Genomic DNA, 25,389 nt, shown 5'->3' on the forward strand with positions numbered 1-25,389 from the left:
ACATTGTGGTGTTTATTCCAAGGTGCCCACTGTGGGGCCAGACTAGGAGAGCAGAGGGCTCCTTCTCCAAAGACACAAACTCTCTGATGGCTTCCAGGGAAGGGTTGTATTGTTGTTGTTGATGTTGTTTTTAATGTCAGTGATTGACTGTTAAAGCAAGGCAAGCTTCAAAATATTGCCCAGCGTATTTCCAGTAGGGAGAAATAGCTAGATATAGACACATATAAACACACACACACAGGAGTAGGTATACAGAGAGCAGTATAGCAATATATGTCCCCAAGTTATATATTAAACAGCTAATGTTTTCTTTCCAAGGAGGGTAGGCTGGTTTATGAGAGAATTAACAAAATCTTAAACCTTTCCCGATAGTTAGGATATTTTGGAAATAATGAATGCACTTCTTGGTAAAGTAGAATGAAGAAAAATATGTGACTTAGGTTTCCTAAGGACAAAAACCATTTATTCAAAAATCTTATTTTATGTTGGAGTAGAGCCAATGAAGAATATGGTGATAGTTTCAGGGGCACAGCAGAGTGACTCTGCCATACATATACATATATCCATTCACCCCCAAATTCAGGGGAGGATTTTTGAAAGGCAGTGTTGGCACTGAGGGTGTGAGGTGCCCGATAACTGGTGTACCTTCTTCCAGATTGGTTGGTGGTGAGCTAACTGGGTGGTTTTAGGAGTCAGTATCATCAACCATGATCAGGTTTCCTTGGTCTGGGGTAAACATAGGTGTAGCCAGCATGCAGTTAACTTCTTCCACCTGGTGGGGGTGTCAGTATGTGCAGAAGAACTCCAGGATATGGCTTAGAAAGTTCTCTGCAGCCCTTGAGGAGGAGTTAAAGGTCCTTGACTTTGTTTGAAGGTTTAACTGTTGTTATTTTGTCTGCTGAACTGTTTTCATTTGTTTCAGCATCTTCTCACTTCTCGGATTACTTTTGCCCTTTGGGACTCTGGCAAAAGGCTAAAGCTTTTCTACAAACAGATAGGGGCTGTGGGGAGGTCCCTGCAGGGTCCACTCCTTCCGTTAGTTTTTCTTTTTAGTGTGTCCTCCTTTATTTTTAATAGATTCAAGAGGCAGATGGAAGGTTTCTAGTTAGGAGCTTTTCATGTGTAACCTACCTAGGCTGAGAAGTCTAGAAAAATCTCTCTTCTTAAAATAATCTGTGTCATATTCCCCCACCTCAGATATTCAATGCGTATCATGTCCTTCAATAACCACATAGCCAAAACCAACCGATTTCAGAGTCTAGTCTCTGTGCTGGATGCTAGAGATGCAAAAACAAACAAAATGTGGCTTCTCTCTTGTTGGCTGTTACTGGTTGTCACTGGGCCCCTCAGTGCTCATGACTCATTGGGCTGAATAAAGGTACATTATGAAACTGCAAATTAAATGGAAGGAAGTCATAGCAAAGACCACTTGGCTTCTGAGATATTTATTAGGAGTTGTAGAGATTTGTTGTAAAGGGATATAAAGCCTTGTTCCAGCAGGAAACAATTCTTCTTAAATTTTATTAAAGTAAATTTGACTTATAGTGTTGTGATAGTTTCAGCTGTACAGCAAAGTCAATCAGTTTATATATATATATATGTATCTCCATTTTTTTCAGATTCTTTTCCCATATAAGTTATTACAGAATATTGAGTAGAATTCTCTATGACATACTGTATGTCCTTGTTGGTTATCAGTTTTATGTATTGCTGTTGTAGTTTAGTCACTTTGAACCCTTTGTGATCCCATGGACTGCAGAACGCCAGGCTTCCCTGTCCTTCACCAACTCCTGGAGTTTGCTCAAACTCATGTCCATTGAGTCGGTGATGCCACCCAACTGTCTCATCTTCTGTCATCCCCTTCTCCTCTTGCCCTCAATCTTTCCCAGAATCACAGTCTTTTCTAATGAGTTGGTTCTTTGCTTCAGGTGGCCAAGGTAATGAAGCTTTAGCTTCAGCATCAGCCCTTCCAATGAATGCTTAAAATTGATTTCCTTTAGGATTGACTGGTTTGATCTTCTTGTGAGCTAAGGGACTCTCAAGAGTCTCTCCAACAGTATAGTTCAAAAGCATCAGCTCTTTGGCGCTTAGCCTTCTTTACGTTTCAACAATCACATCCATATGTGACTACTGGAAAATCACAATTCAGTTCAGTTCAGTGGCCCAGTCATGTTCAACACTTGGTGACCCCATGGACTGAAGCATACCAGGCTTCCCTGTTCATCACCAGCTCGCGAAGCTTGTTCAAACTCATGTCTATCGAGTCGGTGATGCCTTTCAACCATCTCATCCTCTGTCATCCCCTTTTCCTCCTTCCTTCAGTCTCTCCCAGCACCAGGGTCTTTTCCAGTGAGTCAGTTCTTCACATCAGGTGGACAAAGTATTGGAGTTTCAGCTTCAGCATCAGTCCTTCAAATGAATATTCAGGACTGATTTCCTTTCAGATGGACTGGTTGCATCTTCTTGCAGTCCAAGAGATTCTGAAGAGTCTTCTCTGATACCACAGTTCGATAGCATCAGTTCTTCCGCCTCAGCTTTCTTGATGGTCCAACTCTCACATCCATCCATGACTACTGGAAAAACCCATAACTTTGACTGGATGGACCTTTGTCAACAAAATAATGTCTCTGCTTTTTAATAAGCTGTCTAGATTGGTCATAGCTTCTCTTCCAAGGAGCAAGCATCTTTTAACTTCATGGCTGCAATCACAGTCCGCAGTGATTTTGGAACCCAAGAAAATAAAGTCTGTCACTGTTTCCATTGCTTCCCCATCTATTTGCCATGAAGTGATGGGACTGGATGCCATGATCTTAGTTTTTTTAATGTTGAATTTCACGCCAACTTTTTAACTCTTCTTTCACTTTCATCAAGAGGCTCTTTAGTTCTTCTTCGCTTTCTGCCATAAGAGTGGTGTCATTTGCATATCTGAGGTTATTGATATGTCTCACAGCAATCTTGATTTCTGCTTGTGCTTTCTCCAGTCTGGCACTTTGCATGATGTACTCTGCATGTAAGTTCAATAAGCAGGGTGACCATATACAGCCTTGATGTACTCCTTTCCCAATTTGGAACATCAAGGTGCATGTATCTTTTTGAATTATGATTTTCTCCAGATATATGCCCAGGAGTGGGATTGCTGAATCATATGGCAACTCTGTATTTAGTTTTTTAAGAAACCTCCATACTGTTCTCCACAGTGACTGTACCTACTTACATCCCTATCAACAGTGTAGAAGGGTTCCCTTATCTCCACAGTGTCTACAGCATTTATTGTTTGTAGATTTTTGGATGATGGCTATTCTGATTGGTGTGAAATGATACCTCATCATAGTATTTCTACATTTCTCTAATAATTAGTGATGTGGAACATCCTTTTTGAGCATCCTTTCATGTGATTTTGGTCATCTGTAAGTATTCTTTAGAGAAAAGTCTATTTAGATCTTACACTCATTTTTTGATTGGGTTGTTTGTATTTTGATATTGAGCTCCTTGAGCTGTTTGAATATTTTGGAGATTAATCCTTTGTCATTTGCATCATTTCCCAATATTGTCCCCCATTTTATGGGTTTTCTTCTGTCTTGTTTATGATTACATGTGCTGTGCAGAAGTAAAGTTTAGTTAGATCCCGTTTGCTTATTTTTGTTTTTATTTTCATTACTCTAAGAGGTGGGTCAAAAAAGATACTGCTGTAATTTATGTCAGAGAGTTCTGCCTATGTTCTCCTCTAAGAGTTTTGTGGAGTCTGTCCTTATATTTCGGTCTTTAATTTATTTTGAGTTTATTTTTGTGTATGGTGTTAGGGAGCATTCTAATTTCATTCTTATGTTTGTAGCTGTCCAGTTTTATCAGCACCACTTATTGAAGAGTCTGTCTTTTCTCCATTGTATAGTCTTGACTCCTTTGTCCTAGATTACTTGACTATAGGTGCATTGGTTTCTCTGTGGACTTTGTATCTTGTTCCATTCATCTATCAATATATTTCTGTTTTTGTGCCAGTACCAGTGTCTTAATTACTTTAGCTTGTAGTATAGTCTAAAGTCAGGGAACCTGATTCTGTCAGCTCTTGCTTTTCTTTCTCAAGATTGCTTGGCTATTTGGGGTCTTTTGTTCCCATTCACACTGTAAACATTTTTGTTCTAGTTCTGTGAAAAACACCATTGGTCCAGGGTAATGCATTCAATCCTCAGATTGCTTTGGGTAGTATAGTTGACAGCAGGAAACAAATTGTTCAAGGTGGTTCTAGAAAAGGACAGCGTCTTATTCTTATGATCTGTCTGTGACCCTGTCTTTTGCTTCATTTTAGTGTGATGTGGGCCAAAATGAGAAGCAGACAGGAAAATAGTTGCCTCTCCTAGCATGTTGTAACATTGTGGAATGTGAAAATGTGAGTCAAACACAGGGACAGCCCAGTAAAACTGCACCGTCTCTGATGCATACTTCCTGAGTTGTTTTACAGATGCTAAAACCAGCACCAAAGGGAAGAAGTAAAGTAACTGGTGATCATGAACACATAGCCCCAGAGCTACTGGGGCCTAAAAATTTATGTTAACTGTCTGCTGCCTTACCATCAACTGAGAATTGTGCACCAGCTGATCACATGCCCTGTGTCAACTACAGACAGACACTTGCCATGGACACTTTCCATCTACCTCTAGCAGGATTAAATCATGTGCTGCTGTAGCTGTTGACCTTCAACACCCCCTGAAAGGAGCTCATGGTGGAGAGCAGAAATAAGGCACTCTGTGCTCTGGGGAAGCAGGGAACTGGCAGGACAGGTCTTCAGATAGATATTCTCAGGAGGTGATTTTATAAGCTCACTCCTTATATCTCCTCACTCCTCATATCCCCTCATGGTGATGATGGTTTCTCATGGCTAGCAGAAGCTTCATGAGACTGGCAGAAACTTTCTAAAAAAAAAAATGTGCTTGATTGCATGTATTCTTCCTTTACCAAAATCAAATCTATACTGTCCTTCTCCCCTGCCTCTTTGGAGCACTTTCTCAGAGCTATCTGTGGTGCTGTCTCCCAGGCCACAGTCTTCACTTTGCCCAAATATAACTTAACTTGCAGCTCTCACATTGTGCATTTTTTTAAGTTGACACCTGTGACCCGCCCCCACCTTGTCCTTTTCAATTGCTTTGCTGAAACCCTTCAGGGAGTTTGGGGTTTTGAAGCACAAACCATCTGTCCTCTACATATTACTGCTTTTACAATGAACATTTCACTTACCTTGACCAGAGCCTGGTATCAGAAGACTGGCTTTACTACACTTGGATGTGTGGACCCAAGTAGGCTCTGATATCACTGGGCCTCCCAGGCTCCCACTCCCTTGTGCCTGAGTGACTGTCAGCCCCTCCTCCAGAACCTATGGCAAGTCTCCACACTAATTCCTCTTGACACCCACAGCCCTAGCCCAAGCCCATCCCCCCCATCAGGCCCTGACAACAGTCCGTGTCCCCATGGTGCATCACACATGCCAACCCAACACGGTATTTTAGAAACATAAACAAGACCCATGATGCTCTCCTCCCTGTGATCCCTCCTCACCTGTTGAAGCCAGGCCTTGATCCATTCCAAGTGATTACAGGGTCCTCATTCTGAGAACCCAAAGTCTGTTTGTGCCAGTCTATATGTGACCTTAGTAATCTCCTAAAATGAGGGCTACTTTATACACAGAAAATGGATTGAACAGTGTCCCCAAAAGATGTGTCCCCCCAGAACATGTGACCAGGACTACATCTGGGGAAACTGTCTCCATAGATGTGGTTAAGGGTCTCGAGGTGAGAAGATCTTGGGTGAGAGTGGCCCTCAATCCAGCTAACAGCATCCTTACAAGAGACAAAAGCGGGCAGACACAACACAGAGGAGAAGCCACATGAAGATGAAGGCAGAGATAGCAGGGATGCAACCGTAAGCCTGGGGACACCTAGAACCCCAGAGGCTGGAAAAGACAGAACTCTATGCTGGAGTCTCTGGAGGGACTCCAGCCCTGCAATACCTTGATTTCAGATGTTTAGTCTCTACCTATCTGTTGATGGGCACTTGAAATATTTCTATGTTTTGGCTATAATGAATAATGCTGCAGTGAAGCATAGTGTCCAAATCTCTGTTTAAGCCCCCATATTCAGTTCTTTGCAGTATATACCTTGGAGTGGAATTAGTGAGTTTTATGATAATTCACTGGTTAGTTTTTTGAGGAACCACCAAACTATTTTTCACAGAGGATACACCATTTTATATCCCACCAGCAATGTGTAAGTTTTCCAATTTCTCCACATTCTAACCATGATTATCTTTTTAATGTGTTTATTGGTTATTTGTATATCTTCTTTGGGGCTCCTCAGGTGACACAGAGGTAGAGAATCTGCCTGCCAGTGCAGGAGATGCAAGAGACTTGGTTTCAATCCCTGTGTTGGAAAGATGCACTGGAGAAGGAAATGGTAACCCACTCCAGCATTCTTGCCTGAAAAATTTCATGAACAGAAGGGCTTGGTGGCTAGGGGTCACAAGGAGTCAGACGACTGAGCGACTGAGCACACATGCATATCCTATGGAGAACTGTCTATTCAAGTCCTTTGCTCTTTTTTAGGCTGTGCCCCAAGGCTTGCAGAATCTTATTTCCCCAACTAAGGGTTGAACTTGGACCCGGACCCTTGGCAGTAAAAGTTTGGAGTTCTGACCACTGGACTACCAGGGAATTCCCACCTTTGTTCATTTTTAGTGAAGTTGTTTGTCCCTTTGTTGTTGAATTCTGTTGTTGATGAGTAGATGTTTTAGATATTAAATCCTTATCAAGTTATATAATTTGCAAATATTTTCTCTCACTCTGTAGATTATCTCTTTATTCTCTTGATAATGTCCCTTAATGTACAAAGGTTTTAATTAAGGTGAAATTCAAATTTATTTTTATTTTTTCTACTTGTGCTTTTGGAGTTATATCTAAGCTTCCATCAACAAGTAAGGTCATGTGCATTTACTTCATTTCCTTCAAGAGTTTTATGGTTTTAGCTGCAATATTTATGTGGTTGCAGTTTTTAATCATAGTTGTATATGATGTGAGGTAGGGGTCCAACTTCATGTGGAAATCCAGTCATCTCTCTCCCAGTCGATTGGATTTGGCATCCTTGTCAAAAATCAATGGGCTGTAGATATATGGATTTATTTCTAGAGGCTCAGTTCTCCTGGTCTATTGGTCTATATGTCTGTCCATATATACTGTAGCTTTGTTATATGTTTTGAAATCTGAAAATCTCAGTTGTCCATTTCCTTTTTTCTTTTTAAGGATATTCTGGAATATCTGGGGCTCCTTTAATTCCATATGAATTTGAATATTGACCTATACATTTCTGAAAAAAAGTTGTTGGAATTTTGATAGAGATTGTGTTTAATGTGTAGATCGCCTTAGGTGAGATTGTCATTTTGACAATATTAAGTTTCCTCCCCATGGACTGTGAAAGTCGTTCCATTAATTTAGGTCTTTAGTTTCTTTCACCAATGTTTTATAGTTTTCCATGTACCAGTCTTTCACTTCTTTGGTTATATGTATTCCTAAGTATTTCATTACTTTAAATACTAAATGAAATCACTTTCTTCACTTATTTTTGGGATTGTTCATTGCACATGGATAGAAACAACTGAATCCTGTGTGTTGATTTTGTATCTTGCAGCTTTACTGAATTTGTTTACTAACTTTAGTAGCTTCCTTTGGACTCATTGGAGTTTTCATACATATGATCATATAATCTGTGAAGAGAGATAGTTAAAATTCTTCCTTTCCAGTTTGAATTTCTTTAATTTCAACATCCTATCTAATTGCTCTGATTAGCACTTCTAGTGCATCTTTGAATATCACTGATAAAAGTGGGCATCCTTATCTTGTTCCTGATCTTAGAGGGAAAGATTTCTTTTTCTCACCATTGAGTATAATGTTAGCTGTGCAGTTTTCATAATTGCCTTTATAATTTTGAAGAACTTTCCTTCCACTCCTTGTTTTTGAGAGTTTTTATCTTGAAAAGACATTGAGTTTTGTCACATGCCTTTTCTGTACATTTTGAGAGATTCATATGGTTTTTATCCTTTGTTCTGTTAGTGTGCTATATTACATTGATTGATGCTCTCATGTTGAAGCACTCTTCTATTCCCAGGGTAAATCCCACATGGTCATGATGTATACTCCTTTTAATATGCTTATTGAATTGTATTTGCTTGAATTTTGTTAAAGATGTCTGTTATCTATAATTATAAGAGGTATTATCTGTAGCTTCCTGGTTATATCTTAGTCATTGATATCAGTATAATCATGGCCTCATCAAGAGAGTTAGGAAATGTTCCCTTCCTTTCAGTTTTTTTAAATAGTCTATGTTGTCTATTATCAGTATCAGACAGTTCAGTTGCTCAGTCGTGTCCGACTCTTTGCGACCCCATGAATCACAGCACGCTAGGCCTCCCTGTCCATCACAAACTCCTGGAGTTTACTCAAACACATGTCCATTGAGTTGGTGGTGCCATCCAACCATCTCATCCTCTGTTGTTCTCTTCTCCTGCCTCCAATCCCTCCCAGCATCAGGGTCTTTTCCAATGAGTCAACTCTTCACATGTGGTGGCCAAAGTATTGGAGTTTCAGATTCAGCATCAGTCCTTCCAATGAACACCCAGGACTGATCTCCTTTAGGATGGACTGGTTGGATCTCCTTGCAGTCCAAGGGACTCTCAAGGGTCTTCTCCAATACCACAGTTCAAAACCATCAATTCTTCAATGCTCAGCTTTCTTCACAGTCCAACTCTCACATCCATACGTAACCACTGGAAAAACCATAGCATTGACCAGACACCTTTGTTGGCAAAGTAATGTCTCTGCTTTTTAATATGCTATCTAGATTGGTCAAAACTTTCCTTCCAAGGAGTAAGGGTCTTTTAATTTCATGGCTGCAATCACCATCTGCAGTGATTTTGGAGCCCAGAAAAATAAAGTCTGACACTGTTTCCACTGTTTGCCCATCTATTTGCCATGAAGTGATGGGACCAGATGCCACGATCTTAGTTTTCTGAATGTTGAGCTTTAAGCCAATTTTTTCACTCTCCTCTTTCACTTTCATCAAGAGGCTTTTGAGTTCCTCTTGACTTTCTGCCATAAGGGTGGTATCATCTGCATATCTAAGGTTATTGATATTTCCCCCGGCAATCTTGATTCCAGCTTGTGCTTCCTCCAGCCCAGCATTTCACATGATGTACTCTGCATATCAGTTAAACAGCAGGGTGACAATATACAGCCTTGACGTACTCCTTTTCCTATTTGGAACCAGTCTGTTGTTCCATGTCCAGTTCTAACTGTTGCTTCCTGACCTGTATACAGATTTTTCAAGAGGCAGGTCAGATGGTTTGGTATGCCCATCTCTTTCAGAATTTTCCACAGTTTATTGTGATCCACACGGTCAAAGGCTTTGGCATAGTCAATAAAGCAGAAATAGATGTTTTTCTGGAACTCTCTTGCTTTTTCAATGATTCAGCGGATGTTGGCAATTTGATCTCTGGTTCCTCTGCCTTTTAAGAGTAAAGTAGACATGAACAAAAAAGACCCCATCATAAATGAAAGTGAAGAAAAATGAAAAGGACATCTTTTGGGGTGTTAGTTCTAAAAGGTCTTGTAGGTTTTGATAGAACTGTTCAACTTCAGCCTCTTCAGGGTTACTGGTTGGGGCATAGGCTTGGATTACCGTGATATTGAATGGTTTGCCTTGGAAACAAACAGAGATCATTCTGTCATTTTTGAGATTGCATCCAAGTACTGCATTTCAGACTCTCTTGTTGACCATGATGGCTACTCCATTTCTTCTAAGGGATTCCTGCCCTTATCAGTATAGGCAATCCTAATCTCTTTTGGTTACTATTCACAGGAAGTATCTATTTCAGTTCCCTTATCTCTCAATCTATTTAAGTCTTTCGATCTAAAGGGAATCTCTTGTAAATAGCATATAGTTGAATCATGCTGTTTTATCCATTCTGACAATATCTACCTTTTGATTGGAAAGTTTAATCTGTTTAGATTTAAAATAATTGCTGACAAGGAAGGACTTACTTCTATTGTTTGGGTGTTTATATTGTGTATATAATATAGATTATTACCCTTCATTTTATCCACTGATGCCCTTATTTTTGGGTGAACCCAGGTCCCATCAGTGAAAGCCCCAAGGAGTCCTAACCACTGGACCACCAGGGAACTCCTGATTCACGCTTTCTTTAATGTGTAGTTTTTGTTTTTAATAGTGAGCTGTTTTGATTGGTCATTTTGCTGCCAGTGATGCCCAAGTCCTCCTGAGCACTGGAATCACATGAAGACATTTTTAGACACATGGATTCTGCAACTTCTCTACAAACTATAGATCAGAGTCTGCAGAGCTGTGTTCCAGGATTGTAGGCATCTGAAGTTCTAAGACTCTCCTAAGTCATTCTGATAAAGTGTTTAACCAAAGTCCTTCTTGGGGACTAGAAAATCTGCAAGTGTTTTCACTAGTGTTCTACATACACATCTTTCCTTCCATTGCCTATTGAACATTAAAATAAAGGTCATTTAGAGAGAGTCAACACAGGAGCTAGTCAAAGTCAAATCACTCTAACCAATAATATACTTCACTCCCCCCATCCTCTGAAAAATTTATACCACCGATCCAGAAACCTGAAAGAGGGAATAGGGCTAGCCATGTCATATGTAGCTTTTATCCTGTTAATGTTTCTGATTTCAAGGGTCATCTGTGGTGCTTTTATCTTAAACTCCTGTAAACCAATGTTGTAGCTTTAAGAAAATATTGGTTGTAATTAAATTTTTTTCTGTAATCAAAACAAAATACTGTGTGTGTGTGTATGTTTGTTGATTTGGGGCCCTGAGTTTAACTGATAGCACCAGCAGTTTGAGAAAAAGTGAAATACAGACACACATAGCTGTTTTAATAAGAGGAAAGTTTAGTTATTTTAATGTGGCCTTGCATGAACAAGGTCTTAGATATATTCTTGCTCTTTGGGAATCAGTAGCTCCATTTCCATAGTTGACTTTGCTAGTCTTCAAATCAAACTCAGTTTCTCTCTTCTACTAAGTTTCTAGAGGCAGTTATCAGTCATTTGTTTTGAAGCAGTTAGCAATGAAGTAAAACAGAAACCTAGAGATTTTTGTCAGTATTTTGAGATGTAAAGTTGTGCTTGTTGGGGAGTTAAAGTATGAAATCCAGTCTTTTTAAAATGCTGTGTATAACTTCCCATTTTTGTTGGTCCAACCAAGAAACAGGCATAAGATGTTATTCAAAATGGAGTACATGTTGCTTTTTTCATGATTAGTAGCCACCTTTCTTGGGCTTCCCGGGTGGCTCAGTGGTAAAGAATCCGCCTGCAATGCAGGAGACACAAGAGACATGGGTTTGATCCCTGGGTGGGGAAGATCCCCTAGAAGGAGGGCATGGCAACCTACTCCACTGTTGATGCCTGGAAACTCCCATGGACAGAGGAGCCTAGTGGGCTACAGTTCATAGGGTCACAGACAGTTGGACATGACTGAATCGACTGAACACACACACACACACACACACACACACACACGCAGAGCCTCTTTTCTAGAGCACACGTCTCTAGCAGAGGAGAACCACAAAAATCTTTTAGAAGGAGACTTTCATTCTTTTTGTTAGCCACGACGTATATTAAACCAGCTTTGACATACAGGAGATATTTAGGATTGTGTTTATGGCTAATTGGACTCATAAGTGGGTGAGAAGATATCTGGATGTGGGCACTTTCATACTGCTTGCTTCCATTCACGCTCCTTTGAAGATCAGAGTGAAAGTAGCTATTTGAAATGCTTTAGTATATCTTTGTGGTTTTGAAAGGCCAGTCAGTGGATTCATACTTGGCTCGCTGCATAAGAATCAACCAGTATAGTTTGGTAACAGCACAGATTCCCAATTTTTCTGTCCACGCCTCCCCACTCGCCATCTTCTGTTCAGTTGGTCTGGGCTAGTGCCTGGAAATTAAAGTTCTCCAGCAGACAGGTATGGGAATTATTGTGCGAGAGGGCTCTGAAGAGGTGTCTGAGTCAAGAATGTTATGAATTGCTGGAATTGCTGAAAGCTACCACCACAAGTTCCATGACTTTTGACCTATCCCTCCAAATCTACAGGTGTGACTGTGTGTGAAACACAATGTGGGTTGCAGCCTTTGGAGTCATTTCTGCTGCCTTGGCAGTGGTGAGTGGCTTTGGCCTGATGTTGTACATTGGGGTGCCATTTGTGGTCATAGTTGCAAATTCACCATTTCTTATTCTAGGTGAGTAAAACAAAGCATGAGGCTGCACAGTGTGTATGTGGGGGTGTGGGGTGGGTAAAGGAAGGGTATTGTGTTAGATTAGGTAAAACAATTATATATAGGTGACTCTACAGATCCAAAATGAGGAATCAGGAGGAAAAGAAAATCAAATGGAATTATGTGCTTTTCAGTTCAGTTCAGTCACTCAGTTGTGTCTGACTCTTTGCAACCCCATGGACTGCAGCATGCCAGGCCTCCCTGTCCATCACCCACTCCCAGAATTTACCAAAAGTCATGTCCATTGAGTCAGTGATGGCATCCAACCATCTCATCCTCTGTCTTATGTGCCTTTAAGAGTTGGAAAAATCTAGTACCCCAAATGGTAAAACACAGAACAGGGACATGAACAGGCATTTCACGCACACAGACACACACACACACACACACACACAGACACACACACAGACACACACAGACACACACAGACACACAGAGACACACACACACACACAAACACACACACAGACACACAGACAGACACAGACAGACAGACACACACACAGACACACACACACAGACACACAGAGACACACACACACACAGACACACACACACACAGACACACAGAGACACACACACACACAGACACACACACACAGACACACACAGACACACACAGACACACACACACACAGACACACACACACAGACACACACACAGACACATAGACATACACACACAGACACACACACACAGACACACACACATAGACACACACAGACACACACAGACACACGCAGACACACACACAGACACACAGATACACATAGACACACACAGAGACACACACACACAGACAGACACACACACACACACAGACACACAGATACACACATACAGATACACAGACACACACAGACACACACACACACACAGACACACACACACAGACACACACAGAGACACACACACACACACACACACACATACACACCCCAAAGCCAAAATACTAATCATTGAAAATATAAGAAAGAAATATTTGACCTGTCGGTTAACCAAGGATACAAGTTAAACCAAAAGCGAGACACCTTGCTTTCCTATTAATGAATATTATAGCAAGACTGAAGGTTTGGGGAAGGTTGTATGCAAATAAGCACATATTCTGCTGTCGGAAATTTGTAAATTGGTACACTTTTAAAATATAACTTCACAACAAATCAAAAGACTTAAAAATTTAAAATGGAATCTGACCTACCAACTACACTTCTGGGAATTTGTCCTAATTGTTGGACAGGTGCTCACAAAATAGAATAAGGATGTTCATTTCAGTGTGATTTAGAATAGGAAAAAACAAAAACAGGCTAATTGTATGATAGCTTACAGTGAATGATGCTGGATTCGTGATCTCCAAAGAAGATTTAGCTTCTTCTGCACCAGGGACCAGGCTTGATCATACAAGAGCTTCTGTGAAGCAGAGTTTTATTAGAGTATAAAAAGGGACAGAGAAAGCTTCTGACACAGACATCAGAAGGGGGAGGTAGAGTGCCCCCCTAGCTAGTCTTATCAAGGCCTTATATATTTTTTTTCAGACCCACTCCCACAACATACATCTTAAATGAACAAGATTAGAACAAGCAATAGATCTTACCAGACCCACTCCAATAATATACATTTCAAGATGACAGGATTAGTCAGAAGGCTCTTGTCAAGGAGAAACATGTCCTCGAGCAAGATGCAGTTATATTCACTAAGACAAAGCAATGTAGTAAAGAACCTTTGTCCTTTTCTTCTTGGGAGTCCCAGACTGCTTTTTCCTTCTCGAGGGCTCTGGACCCCTTTCTCCTCCTTGGGAACCCTGGACTTCTTATCAACCTATCTAGGAATTGACTGTCTCATTCCCCCCTTTTCTTTTAGGAGAATCATGTTGCCAAGGGAAGGGGCTGTCGTTTCCATTCCATAATTACTTCCTGCTATTGAGGGGTGTCATCCCTAAGTTGCTGAGGCAACATATTCTCCTAACCCTCATACTGAAGGTCTCTGATCCAGGGGCCCCAAGTAATAGTTGGAGGAGGCTGTGGCACTTATAGGAGCCTGGACAACCATTTGTAACTTAGAAGCTTTCAGATGGTTAGAAACAAACCCCATTTTACAATTACAGATGTAAGGCAAAATTAAACCACTAAACCAAGTTAAAACATAATCAAAATTGAAAGTTACATTATGTCCATAGTTACATCGGTCTGTTTTAGGATCGTTAGCTGTCATCAGATCAAGATGAGGCATCATATACGATTGTTGTTGGTGCAGGAATTCAAGGAAAGAAGTCCTTTCCTTGAAGTGGAGAAACCCACCATGTGAAGCCTTCCTGACGACAAGGTTGAAAAGCTGAAAGCTGAGTCACATAGTTAATTCTAAGATTTTAGGATCTATTACAATATCTGTGCATAAAAACAGTCTCATAGAGACAGTCCCTTCTTAGGGGCAGTTCAAGCCCTCATTAAAGCCATGGGTAAAACTTTAAACCAACTGTCTTGTGTTTCCTGAGTTAGCTTACATGGAGGTCCTTTAATAATGGCATTAGCCTTTTCAACATTTCCTGAAGATTTGGATCTCCAGGAACAGTGTAAGTGATATTCTATTCCTAGAACTTTTGACACCCCTTGAGTTACAGTAGCTTTAAGATGGAGCATTGTTGCTCTGAACTTTAGAGTTTAAGATCCCACTTACATCATGAGAAGTCAGGACAGTAAGTTTTCGCCCATTTCTTAACCTTAGGCTTTAGTGGATACTGCTTTTAATGTGAAAATAGATGAGGGTTTTTGAGCTTGATACCAACAGGAGAAGCATTTTGTGCACAGCCCACAGTTTTTCCATCAGCCCACAGTCTAGGATTTACATTTGTTCAATTTAAACAGCAGGCTCCATATTCATGAGAACAGAGGCTTGGACCATGTTCAGTACATCCCTCCCTAGAAGGGGTGAGGGAGACTCCAGCCTGATCAGAAACTCGTGAGAAAACAGCACACAGTCCTAGTTGTAACTTTAAGAATGACTGAAATAATAGCGTTTGGCTCATCCTGACAGTCCGATTACAGCAGTGGATCAGGAGGAAAGCAGACCAGGGGCTTCAGTGAGCACAGAGAAAGTTGTCCCAGTGTCCAAAAGAAAATCGACTGATTGGCCCCCCACAGTTATTAATCCCCAGGGTTCCACAGGTGTAATTAGAATAGGAGCTTGTGTGGGGACCCCCAGGCACTTTCAGTCCCGATTGCTTTGAGAGTCAAATCCCTGGGGCCTATGTCTCAGAGGGCAGTCTCTCCTTAGGTGTGGACAATTTACAGACAGGACATGGAGCCGGGTGCAGCTTAGATGCCTGAGGACAATCCTGCTTGAGATGCCTCTCCTTTCCACCATAATAACAAGTCCACTCCTTTTCACTTGGATTATTCTGGGCACTTTTCCTCAGGCTATTTCAGAGAGGATCTAACAGCCATTGTTGGGGCCTTAGTTTTTTGCCAGGTTTTTTTTCTCTTTTCCTCTTCATATTCTTTACCATAATATACCATCTGAGCCAGCTGTAAGAGTTTTTTGAAGACTGATTTGGTCCAAATGCCTGTTTTCATAACTTATGGCAGATATCTGCAAATGACTGAGTGAGAAATCTATCTTTCAGGTCTTTCCTTTCTCTCTACTTTTGGGATCAAATTTAGTACACTTGCAGAGAGCCTCTTGTAGTCTATCTAGGAATTTATCCAGAGCTTTCTTCTCTCCCTCTTCTATGTCAGCCATAGTTTAAAGTCTTAGTGTGCATTCACTTGAGTCCTTCAAGAATACACCTGGCAAAGTGGTTCTGATCCCACCTTCTTTTAACCATGCTATAGTCCCAGTCTGGCTCTGTCATGGAAACTGCTTGGCTCTCAGCAGGGAGGAGGGCTATTTTGTGTTTCCTCTTTCCCCTTGTCTCATGCTCAAGCCATTCATATCTAATAGTAGTAGCTTCTCCCAAAACTCAAGTTCTAGAGTTAGGAGTCAGCATCTGTCTCAAGACATACATTACATCTCTCCAAGTTAGGTCATAAAGTTAGTCCCATAAAGGCTTCTATGCATTCAGACTGCCTGAATTTCTCCTGAGACTGAGGCAACCTGTTCTGGAAGGGTACCATGACTCAGCCTGTTTAGTCGGGAGCCCCAGATACAAGGGCAAAGTAGGAGAACAGGAGGCAGCTGAAGGTTTCACACCCAATTCTGCGCCCTTCAGACATAAGTCTGGCATGTCTCGCAGAGAGATACAGAGCAACACATATGACACTTCTACCCATTTCTCTTGTTTTCCACAGAACTGATCTAATTGTAAAACGGTATTATAATTGAGACCCTTCAACTGGCCAGTGTCCCCCATCTTTCAAAGGATACCGTGGCCATTCAGTATCAAAGAAAAAGATCAGGCGTGTCTTTTCTTAAACTCTGGTGATCAAACTTGTCTCCGTTTTTAAAAATACATTTTAAAGAGGTGGTTCTGGATCTGCTAGCTCCCATCTACAGATGGGAAAGAGAGAAAAAAGCAACATCCACAGCCATGGCTTCTTTCCATTGGAGGCATCCCTCCCTGCTCTAGATGGGAGTATAGACAGACTTTCCACTGAAGCTTTCCTTCCCTGGTTGGACTTAGTATGTCCCATATCAACACAGGTGACTTATCAGTCCCTCCCGGTTCTACCACTGAGGCGGGGTGGAGATGCACCAGGGGTAGACCTGATGGCATCTCAGACTGATGTCCAGTTCCTTCCCATTAAGACTTTTGCCTGATTTTCACTCCTCCTCTGATGCCACCCAGGGTGGAACAGAATAGCTTTCCTGGAATGTTTCCCAAGTGAGGACTATTAGGTGAAGCATCCAAGTTCCATGTGCCTGTGCACATTCCCAAGTACAGTCCTGACCACAACAGAAGTGTTGAGTTATAAAGAGGTGAACAAAATCCCCCAAGATGTCTCTTCTGAGTGTTGCCACACTAGTATATGTGATAGCAAAAGAGGGAGTGGAGGGTCAGCCAGCAAGGAAAAAGTGATTTCTGTCCTCAAGCTACTAGGGCCAATCCTTCCAGTTCATTCCCACAGATTCCACAAAAAGAACATCCAGGGAGTTGAACACAAGCCATTGAGAGCTTTCTCTGGTCTGCTAAGAGCTAGCACTACCAAAGGAAGAAGCCCACTGCACTTGCAAGCTGACCAGATCCTGTAATTCCCGATCTGTGTCTTCAAAAACCTCATGGTCACCAGCAATGCTGCTACCCATATATCAGAGGCACAGCCATGACAAAGACTTACTTTTAGGACCCTGGCCCCTGAGGCAGGCAGCCAAGAGAATGGCCTCTAGCCTGAGAGACATTCCTGGAACTAGAGCTCTGCCTCACTCCCAAATGTGCTCTTGTAACTTTCAGCTCCTAGCAAGGCTAGGCGCTTCCATCCATATAGTTTGAGGTCTAAGTAAAAGTACAGAGTAACGGCACGGATCACAAGTCCCTTGAAAGTCTATGATCCGACAGATTAGGTTAGTAGTTCTAATTCCCCATGCAATTATGGAATGGTCAAAGAGACCAAGAAAAGTTGACCGAGATAAGAAAGTTCAGTCCACACGCTTTCCATTTCTGGCTGCTGCCCTTGCAGGGATGTTGGGTGTCTCTTGGCATTGGGAAGTTGGTATATAAACCCCAACAAGGCTCCCATTTTGGGGTCTGCCTTCAGTCATTTCAAGGCACTGCAAAACCCCAGAGCAGGGCTCATCACTTGCTTTGCTCAGGACATGTCATTCATTCACTCAAGCACACTGCAAGATCAGTGAGACCTTGAGAGACAGGCAAAGAAAACAGCTTGAGTTGATCTTGTTAATTTTTAATGGATGTTAAAAATGTACAGAGACTGTTTCTTTCTGTAATAGGTGTTGGGGTCAACGACATGGAGAGCATAAGTGAGCAGATGTCCAAGGTCTATTCAAAAGTGGCAGTGTCCATGACAATCACCACCATCACCAATGCCCTGGCCTTCTATACAGGAACTATGACCTCTTTCAGGTCTGTACAATACTTTTGCATTTATATAGGAACCACCCTGCTCTTTTATTATTTTGATAGCATCGCCCTGTTTTGGAGCATTTATGGCCATGGATGATAAAAGAGAAGTAGTCTGTCCACACTGGCTGAAGAAGCAGGAAACCCCTGACCAAAAATGTTCCTCATTAAAAAGGTCCTTAGCTTCCCATGCAATTTTCTCCAAGGTGAACATAAAGCTGATATTCATTCAATGAGTCTATTCTTTTTTAAATTTACCTTTTAATTGAAGGGTAATTGCTTTACAGAGTTTTGTTGTTTTCCCTCAAACCTCAACATGAATCAGCCACAGGTATACATATATCCGCTCCCTTTGGAAACTCCCTCCCATCTCCCTCCATATCCCACCCTTCTAGTTTGATACAGAGCCCCTGTTTGTGTTTCCTGAGCCACATTGCAAATTCCCATTGACTATTTTACATATGGAGTCCAGTGAATCTATTCTTTAGAGAATATTTTAGTCCTTTTCTCACAAGCACTGAGTCCAAGTTTTTTGTAGTACTCCTATACATTTTGTACATCATAAGTAGTATATATGGGTGTTTCCGTGTGCAGGAAGCTTTAGACCTCCAAAATTTGGCAAGTGACGACTCCCATATCACACCATATTGTAATGTAGAAGAAGAACATTTGTCAAGTCATGGTCCCAGGGTTATGGTTATCATTACTGAGACTCTTGACTACTGGGATGAAGAAACGAGGCAAAAATTGGGAAAAGTGTCATCTGGCAGATTTTGAAAACAGTGAGTATGTAGATAAAAACCTTACAAAGTTTTCATTACAAGAATATATAAAATATATGGAAAACTGCCATCAAGATATAAATGATAAGACAGTTTTCTAAGCAATAAACCCACTTTTTAAATGGAATTTCCACTTTTTGTGTATAACATTAATATTACATCATCACAGGAAATCATTTGTTCCCAGGCCTTCATTCAAATTCTTCTTCAATAAGAAACTGATGTTACACAAATTCCGAGACATGGCCGAGAATTGTGAAGTTCCCTTAATGCTATACAACCAGGCATTCATATATTTTGATCAGTATTCTGCAATATTAGAAAACACTGTTCAAGATGTGACTGTTGCATCAACAGTTATGTTCACTGTTTCCTTATTGTTAATTCCTCATCCCCTCTGTTCTTTGTGGTAACTTTTGCTATTACTTCTGTGATTATGGACATCATGGGTTTTATGGCCTTCTGGAATGACAATCTTGATATCATAGCCATGCTTAATCTTGTCATATGTATAGGGCTTTCTTTTGACTTTTCTGCTCACATTTCTTATGCATTTGTTTCCAGTTCAGAGCCCTCAGTAAACTGAAAACCCATTGAGGCATTGTATCTGCTAGGCTACATTGTGTTACAAAGTGCAGTTTCAACAATAATAGGGATGTGTGTCCTATCTGCAGCTAAAGCATACATCTTCAGGACGTTTTTTTCAGATTGTTTCTTGTGACGGTATTTGGAGCTGCTCATGGTCTAATTTTCTCCCAGTATTCTTAACCTTTTTTGAAAGTTAGTTTGAAAAGCCACTAACAAAGACCAACTGCAGAATTCCTGATTGGCCCAATCCAATATGATGAAAATACACTATTAAGAATAGTCAATAGACAAAAGCAAAGGTACGTTTCCTTGGCTTGGAAGTGCCATTAAAAAATGTTATTTAAAATATCCTGAGAGAGGAGAGAACAAGATGGCAGAGGAGTGGGTGGACGTGGAGTACACCTCTCTGCACAGATACATCAGGAACACACCTTCAGACACAGAAGTGCATGCAGAACACCAGCTGAGAGAGGACAGGATTACCTGACCAGTGGAAAAGAATATACAAAACCACACAAAACTCGGTAGGATGAAGGAACTAGGGGGGAAACAGGAGTGTTAAGAGGACTGGACCTGCCCTCGGCTGGTGGGAGAACTGAAGCGGGGGTCTGATCCCCACATCGGGGCAATTGCCTGAGTCAGAGGAGAAACATTTAAGGCTGAGAGTGAAACAGCTGGTCTGTTGCAGCCTAAATGGAATGACAATCAGACAGTCCTTGTGACAGCCATGCAAACAGGGCAGGGACACAGGTCCCTGGAAGGTACAGCAGCTGGGAGCTGGAGTTTAGGGACTGTGGAGCAATCCCAGGGCGAGGGCTGCTGTTGACTGCAGAGAAACAGATCGACCGAAAGGATGTGAGGGAGGAGCTTGTGGTGGGAAATGCCTGTGGTGGGAAATTCCTGAGCCATGCAGCAAATTACCATTGGCTATCTATTTTACATATGGAATCCAATGAATCTATCTGTAGAGAATATTTTAGTCCTTTTCTCATAAGCACTGAGTCTGAGTTTTTTGTAGTGCTCCAATACATTTTGTACATCATAAGTAGTATATATGGGTGTTTCCAAGTGCAGGAAGCTTTAGGCCTCCAAAATTTGGCAGGTGACGACCCCTATATCACACCATATTGTAATGTAGAAGAAGAACATTTGTCAACTTATGGTCCCAGGGTATGGTTATCTTTACTGAGACTCTTGACTACTGGGATAAAGAAATGAGGCAAAAATTGGGAAAATGTCATTTGGCAGATTTTGCAAACAATGAGTATGTAGATAAAAACCTTACAAAGTTTTCATTACAAGAATATATAAAATATATGGAAAACTGCCATCAAGATATAAATGATAAGACAGTTTTCTAAGCAATAAACCCACTTTTTAAATGGAATTTCCACTTTTTGTGTATAACATTAATATTACATCATCACAGGAAATCATTTGTTCCCAGGCCTTCATTCAAATTCTTCTTCAATAAGAAACTGATGTTACACAAATTCCGAGACATGGCCGAGAATTGTGAAGTTCCCTTAATGCTATACAACCAGGCATTCATATATTTTGATCAGTATTCTGCAATATTAGAAAACACTGTTCAAGATGTGACTGTTGCATCAACAGTTATGTTCACTGTTTCCTTATTGTTAATTCCTCATCCCCTCTGTTCTTTGTGGTAACTTTTGCTATTACTTCTGTGATTATGGACATCATGGGTTTTATGGCCTTCTGGAATGACAATCTTGATATCATAGCCATGCTTAATCTTGTCATATGTATAGGGCTTTCTTTTGACTTTTCTGCTCACATTTCTTATGCATTTGTTTCCAGTTCAGAGCCCTCAGTAAACTGAAAACCCATTGAGGCATTGTATCTGCTAGGCTACATTGTGTTACAAAGTGCAGTTTCAACAATAATAGGGATGTGTGTCCTATCTGCAGCTAAAGCATACATCTTCAGGACGTTTTTTCAGATTGTTTCTTGTGATGGTATTTGGAGCTGCTCATGGTCTAAATTTTACACCAGTATTCTTAACCTTTTTTGAAAGTTAGTTTGAAAAGCCACTAACAAAGACCAACTGCAGAATTCCTGATTGGCCCAATCCAATATGATGAAAATGTGCTATTAAGAATAGTCAATAGACTAAAAGCAAAGGCATGTTTCCTTGGCTTGGAAATACCCTTTTAAAATGTTATTTAAAATATCCTGAGAGAGGAGAGAACAAGATGGCAGAGGAGTGGGTGGATGTGGAGTACGTCTCTCTCCATATACACATCAGCAATACACCTTCAGAGACAGAAGTGCATGCAGAACACCGACTGAGAGTGGACAGGAGGACCTGACTGATGGAAAATAATACATAGAACCTTGCAAAACTCGGTAGGATGAAGGAACTGGGGGCAAAACAGGAGTGGGAGATCTCAAATGCCTATTCGGGACTACAAATGAGTGCCATTCTAATGGTCACCCCCAAAATTAAGTTTATGGGGATAAGATTTCTCAGGATAGATCTAAAAAGCCAACACTGCTTGGCAGGGGTTGTACTCCAAAACAGACAGGAGATAGATCTCCTGATCTCTGAACAAGGAGGGACTTGAACCATCTGGAATGAGATGTGTTGTTTCTGGGTAAATACCTCCAGCTAAGTCAAAGAAAGTCTCATAGTCCTCAAGAAAAACATTCAGGTCCTATAGGATCTGAAAGAATGAGCTGCAGAATTCTCGGAATGGCTACAATCTCTCTTTGGGGCCCTTCTGGCGATGGGGAATTTGGAGTTGGCTAATGTCCCTACTAATCCTTGTTATCACCATATTGATACTGCCTATGATTGATTCATATATTATTGATTGTTTAACCCATTTTGTCTCTGCTCAGGTCAACAAGCTGCAACATGCAGTGCCCGTTCAACAAGGATATATAAAACTACACCCAACCATGGAAAATATCACTCACTCTTAGATGGACACCACTTTAAGGACTCTGAGGATTCAGACTAGCAAGAGGGGGAGGCCCATTGCCACTCACTGTCCCAACTCAGCAGGAAGTAGCCAGAGAGAGCTTGACACCTCTATTCCCAAAGAAGTGGGCCTCCCATCTCTTGAGGTGGGAATGTTAGAATAGGAAAAAGGAGTCCCAAGTGGCAGTGACTAAAAGACAAAGAAAGGAAAAAGCACGTGAAAATGATACAAAAGAAAATCTGAGGACCAAAGTGAGACCCTCAGGTGAAACAAACAGCCCTCCTGGTTAGCCCAGTTTCTCCAGGGTAGGCTCAGGGGCAAGAGACACATGTATAAAAAGAGGAAGCCAAGATGGATCGAGGCTTCCCCTTTGGGGTTGGCCTGCTCTCACGCCTCGAGGGTGTACTTTCCTCGGCTTGCTGAATAAAACTCTGAGCCGTAACCGAGCTGTAACACTGGTCTGCTGTGTTTCAAATCTTTGCTGTGGAAAGACAGAATCAAGGATGTTACATACTCCCCTGACATATCTACACATTATATTTATTATCACAATAAAATATTTTTTAGAGTTTACTAATAAAATTGTTTTACCTGTAGCATGATACAATTTCAAATAATATGATTAGAAGGTATGCAAACTGAAACAAGGGGACCACTGTCATAGAAGTTGCCTCAAATTTCAATTGTCTGGAAAGTGATGTAGAGGACCTGCCACAAAAATATATTCAGGAAAAGAGCTTTCAATTCTGATATTGTGTGTGTTACATATGATATTGAAACACTACAGCTTGTTGATTTAAACATTAAAATTCAAAATACATAACAAATATATACATATTTTTGTATGTATGTACATATGTACATATATATATACATAACAAATACATAACAAAATACATAAACAAAAAAATCAAAATACATGGATTATGATTTTAGAATAAGAAGGTAATGAAGATTTGCTTCTTCCCACAAAGCTCTCGCATGCTTTTCAAAGTTTCTTTCAAAAATCTAAGTTTAAAACTCCTGAATATACAAAATCTGTATCTGATATGAAACTGTGAAAGCATTAATAACTGTGACATTAGGACTTTTTCTAAACTTCTATTAGGTTGTTATCTTTTACTATTATAACTGCACAAACACCATTTCAGAAAGGCCTGAGTATTAAAAGGCTTTTTTCCAGAAGGTGTCTTCTCATTTTCACCAGTTTTATTCAGAGGACCAGGTTTGCCAGCCCACAAATTACTGGACAGCTAATATGTGCCTGGCACTATGCTGTAATTTACTTGCAAAATGCTCATCTTTCTTTCTCAAAAGCATCATGGAACTTTGGTTTAAAGTTTTGTTTTTTTATTCCAATGAACTAAACAAAGTTTAGGGGGCTCCCAGAAACAGCAAAGGCTTGAACTAGAAGTAAGAATTTCAGAGTAATTTGACCAGAAAACCAAACTAAACCTGAAGATCAAAGTCTGTACTGAACAGACCTCCCCTGATAATGTACCATTTGTGTTTTTAGCCAGAATGTTACCAAAGATTTAAGATTTGTGGCATTCTTTGTTTTTTTAGGTCCTATCTCTTTTTACTAAAAAAAAAAAATAATTATTGTAGTTGCTTTACAATGTTGTGTTAGTTTCATATGTACAGCAAAGTGAATCAGTTATACACATATCCACTCTTTTTTAGATTCTTTTGTGGCTTTTTCAGTGTACTATTTTTTTTTTTCAGTGTAATATTTTAAGAAAGTTGGATTAAGGATCAGATAAAGCAGAGCACACCTAGCTTCCAGTCAAGGACTCTACCTGATAATCTGGGAGTGCTGCTGCTATGGTCCTTGGAACAAGTCTTCTTATCCCTCCCACCTTCTCCTGGCCTCCCTGTAAACCCCATCCACTAGGTACCTTGATCCTCTTCAACACCAGACTCTTTTCAAGGCTGCCAACCTTCTCAGGAAGTGGATCATCCACACCTTGCTACGTTCACTTTCCTCTCCTTCACCTGTCTTCAGCTGTCTTCTGGGAGTGCTGCAGCTGCATGGCTTTGGCCTGGAGGAGTAACTGGCTCAGCCCCATACTCTCGCCTAAGACAGTTCCTCCCAGGATGTTGGCCAGGTAGCTGATCTGACCGGCTTGGCTGTAGATGGGGAAGGTGGTGGTTTCCAGGTTGAGGCCCTTGTTCCTTTCCCAGGCGAACAAGAGTGGGATGGGAGGAGGGGGGGACACAGGGGCCCTGGTTTTAGCGCACACCTCACTGTAGGGGATCTGGGTTCCGTTGTCCTGTGTCACAGTCAAAGCCTGCACCACGCCATCCACCTTGCTAATTTCTTCTAAGAGTTCTGGCTCCAGCAGTGTCTTGGTGTTGGAGACCACTAGGATGGAGGCATAATTGACCTCGGTGCTCTTCCTGGAGGTGGAGAAGATGAGAGAGTCCTTGGAGGTGAAATGTTCCTGCACAAAGCATCACTCAGCCTTGGCAGAGTTCCCCACAGGGGTGTACTTCTCCTCGAGGTTGTCCTCTTCATCCTGGGTCAGGTAAATCAGGCTCAGTGCTGAGAAAGGCCCGTTAACACCATGGGCAGCAGCAGGAAGATCCAGGGGTGCGAGCCCACCTTCCAGCCCAGCTGCCTGAAGGCCCAAGACAGCGGTGCCTCCAGGCAGTTGGTGTGGCAGCAGGCCCGCTGGGCCAGTTGGTTCTCAGACCGCGATGCCGGCGGAGGTGGTGGAG

General features: G+C 41.2%; 1 pseudogene; it reads left to right on the forward strand.

Annotated features, from left to right (window-relative positions):
* Positions 1-21,762, forward strand: part of LOC122681069 — a 180,498-nt pseudogene extending 158,736 nt beyond the window's left edge.
* The last annotated feature ends 3,627 nt before the right edge of the window (positions 21,763-25,389 follow it).

This window comes from Cervus elaphus, chromosome 23 (genome assembly GCF_910594005.1).
Source record: "Cervus elaphus chromosome 23, mCerEla1.1, whole genome shotgun sequence".
In the NCBI taxonomy this organism is placed as follows: Eukaryota; Metazoa; Chordata; class Mammalia; order Artiodactyla; family Cervidae; genus Cervus; species Cervus elaphus.